This window comes from Triticum dicoccoides, chromosome 5B, assembly GCF_002162155.2.
Source record: "Triticum dicoccoides isolate Atlit2015 ecotype Zavitan chromosome 5B, WEW_v2.0, whole genome shotgun sequence".
Taxonomy (NCBI): domain Eukaryota; kingdom Viridiplantae; phylum Streptophyta; class Magnoliopsida; order Poales; family Poaceae; genus Triticum; species Triticum dicoccoides.
Genome location: NC_041389.1, coordinates 394,165,442 through 394,169,411, shown reverse-complemented (window position 1 = coordinate 394,169,411; position 3,970 = coordinate 394,165,442).

Genomic DNA, 3,970 nt, shown 5'->3' with positions numbered 1-3,970 from the left:
TAGATTGCGTGCTAAGAAAGATAGCTTTATAAAAGCATGTTCTTCTAGTTTCGATGAAAATAATGATGAAGATCTTAAAGTTATTGATGTGTCCCCTATTAGATATTTGTTTTGCAATATGAATCTTGAAAATAATGGGACTTGAGATGAGTCAACTTTATTTAGAAGGCGTCCCAAGAATTCGGAGTTTTTAGATCTTGATGCTAAATTTGGTAAAAGTGGGATTGGAGAGGTCATGACTTTAAATAGCATTGGACCCACTATCTCAGATTTCAAGGAATTTTATTATGATAATTGTTCTTTAGAAAGTTGTATTTCCTTGTTACAATCCGTTGTTAATTCTCCACATGCTTATAGTCAAAATAAATCTTTTACCAAACATATCGTTGATGCCTTGATGCAATCTTTTGATGAAAAACTTAATTTGGAAGTTTCTATACCTAGAAAACTTAATGATGAGTGGGAACCTACTATAAACATTAAAATTAAAGATTATGAGTGTTTTGCTTTGTGTGATTTGGGTTCTAGTGTTTCTACGATTCCGAAAACTTTATGTGATACTCTAGGTTTCCATGATCTTCATGATTGCTCTTTAAATTTGCATCTTGCGGATTCCACCATTAAAAATCCAATAGGAAGGATCAATGATGTCCTTATTGTTGCAAATAGAAATTTGGTGCCCGTTGATTTTATCGTTGTTGATATAGATTGCAATCTTTCTTGCCCTATTATTCTTGGTAGACCTTTCCTTAGAACGATTGGTGCGATTATTGATATGAAGGAAGGGAATATTATATTCCAATTTCCATTAAAGAAAGGAATAGAGCACTTTCCAATAAAGAAAGTCAAATTACCTTATGAATCTATCATGCGAGCTACCTATGAACCAAGTGCCAAAGATGGCACTTCTTAGTTCTATCTTCGCTTTTATGCCTAGCTAGGGGCGTTAAACAATAGCGCTAGTTGGGAGGCAACCCAATTTTCTTTGTGTTCTTTGTTTTTGTTCCTTTTTAGTAATAAATTTTGTTTATTCTTTATGTTTAGATGTGTTTTCTTCTTTTAATTAGTGTTTGTGCCAAGTAGAACCTATAGGATAACCTATGATATGAGTTGATTTGATTCTGCTGAAAAACAGAAACTTTGCGCTCACGAGAAAAAATCCAATAAATCACAGGAACGTGCTTTTGCATTGATTTTTTTCTTCTGCTGATCAATAAACAAATTGTTTAGGACTTCCTATTTTTGTAGGATTTTTGAGGTTCCAGAAGTTTGCGTTAGTTACAGATTGCTACAGACTGTTCTGTTTTTGACAGATTCTGCCTTTCGTGTGTTGTTTGCTTATTTCGATGCATCTATGGCTAGTATGTAAGGGTATGAACCATAAAGAACTTGGAATACAGTAGGTTTAACACCCAAATAAATAAAGAATGAGTTCATTACAGTACCTTATGTGGTGGTTTTGTTTTCTTTCATTAACGGAGCTTATAAGATTTCCTATTGAGTTTTGTGTTGTGAAGTTTTCAAGTTTTGGGTAAAGCTTTTATGGACTATGGAATAAAGGGTGGCAAAGAGCCTAAGCTTGGGGATGCCCATGGCACCCCAATATATTCAAGGATGGCCAAAAGCCTAAGCTTGGGGATGCCCCGGGAAGGCATCCCCTCTTTCGTCTTCGTTCATTGGTAACTTTACTTGGAGCTATATTTTTATTCACCACATGATATGTGTTTTGCTTGGAGCGTCGTGTATTATATTAGTCTTTGCTTTTTAGTTTACCACAAAAATACTTGCTGTAAAACACCTTTTGGGAGAAGCCTATTTGCTTAGGATTTGATAGAATACTCTATGTGCTTCACTTATATCCTTTGAGCTTGATAGTTTTTGCTCTAGTGCTTCACTTATATCTTTAAGAGCACGACGGTGGTTTAATTTTGAAGAAATTGCTAGTCTCTCATGCTTCACTTATATTATTTTGAGAGTCTTTTAGAACAGCATGGTATTTGCTATGGTTATAATTTGGTCCTAGAATGATGAGCATCCAAGTTGGGTATAATAAAAACTATCATAGGAAGTGAATTGGACGCTATGATCAACTTGATACTTGATAATTGTTTTGAGATAGGGAGGTAGTGATATTAAAGTCATGCTAGTTGGGTGATTATGAATTTAAAGAATGATTGTGTTGAAGTTAGCAAGTCCCGTAGCATGCACGTATGGTTAAAGTTGTGTAACAAATTTGAAGCATGAAGTTTACCTGGCTTGTGCATCCTTATGAGTGGCGGTCTGGGACGAGCGATGGTCTTTTCCTACCAATCTATCCCCCTAGGAGCATGCGCGTAGTACTTGGTTTTTGATGACTTCTAAATTTTTGCAACAAGTATTATGAGTTCTTTTGACTAATGTTGAGTCCATGGATTATACGCGCTTTTACCTTTCCATCATTGCTAGCCTCTTCAGTACCGTGCATTGCCCTTTCTCACCTCGAGAGTTGGTGCAAACTTCGCCGGTGCATCCAAACCCCGTGATATGATATGCTCTATCACACATAAACCTCCTTATATCTTCCTCAAAACAGCCACCATACCTACCTATTTATGGCATTTCGATAGCCATTGCAAGATATATTGCCATGCAACTTTCCACCGTTCCGTTCATCATGATCATGACATACATTACTTTTGTCATATTGCTATTGCATGATCATGTAGTTGACATTGTATTTGTGGCAAAGCCACCATGCATAATTTTCCTTACATGTCACTCTTGATTCATGATGACCCACAAGTGTAGGGGATCTATCGTAGTCCTTTCGATAAGTAAGAGTGTTGAACCCAACGAGGAGCAGAAGGAAATGATAAGCGGTTTTCAGTAAGGTTTTCTCTGCAAGCACTGAAATAGTAGGTGATAGATAGTTTTGTGACAAGATAAATAGTAACGAGCAAAAAGTAAATAAAGTAAATAAGGTGCAGCAAAGTGGCCCAATCCTTTATGTAGCAAAGGATAAGCCTGGACAAATTCTAATAATGAGGAAGGAGCTCCCGAGGACACATTGGGAATTATCGTTAAGCTAGTTTTCCTCACATTCATAAGATTCACGTTCGGTACTTCGATAATTTGATATGTGGGTGGACCGGTACTTGGGTACTGCCCTAACATGGACAAGCATCCCACTTATGATTAACCCCTATTGCAAGCATCCGCAACTACAAAAAGGAGTATTAAGGTAAACCTAACCACAACATTAAACATATGGGTCCATATCAACCCCTAATGAAGCAACACATAAACTAGGGTTTAAGCTTCTGTCACTCTAGCAACCCATCATCTACTTATTACTTCCCTATGCCTTCCTCTAGGCCCAAACAATGGTGAAGTGTCATGTAGTCGACATTCACATAACACCACTAGAGGAGAGACAACATACATCTCATCAAAATATCGAACGAATACCAAATTCACATGACTACTAATAGCAAGACTTCACCCATGTCCTCAGGAACAAACGTAACTACTCACAAAGAATATTCATGTTCATAATCAGAGGGGTAATAATATGCATAAAGGATCTGAACAAATGATCTTCCACCAAGTAAACCAAATAGCATCAAATAAGTAATCAACACTACTAGCAACCCACAGGTACCAATTTGTGGTTTTGATACAAGATTGGATACAAGAGATGAACTAGGGTTTTGAGATGAGATGGTGCTGGTGAAGATGTTGATGGAGATTGACCCCCTCCCGATGAGAGCATCGTTGGTGATGACGTTGGTGATGATTTCCCCCTCCCGGAGGGAAGTGTCCCCGGCAGAACAGCTCCGCCAGAGCCCTAGATTGATTCCGCCAAGGTTCCGCCTCGTGGCGACGGAGTTTCGTCCCATAAGCTTGCCCATGATTTTTTCCAGGACAAAACCCTTCATATAGCAGAAGATGGACGCCGGAGGCCCACCAGGGGGCCCAGGAGATAGGGGGC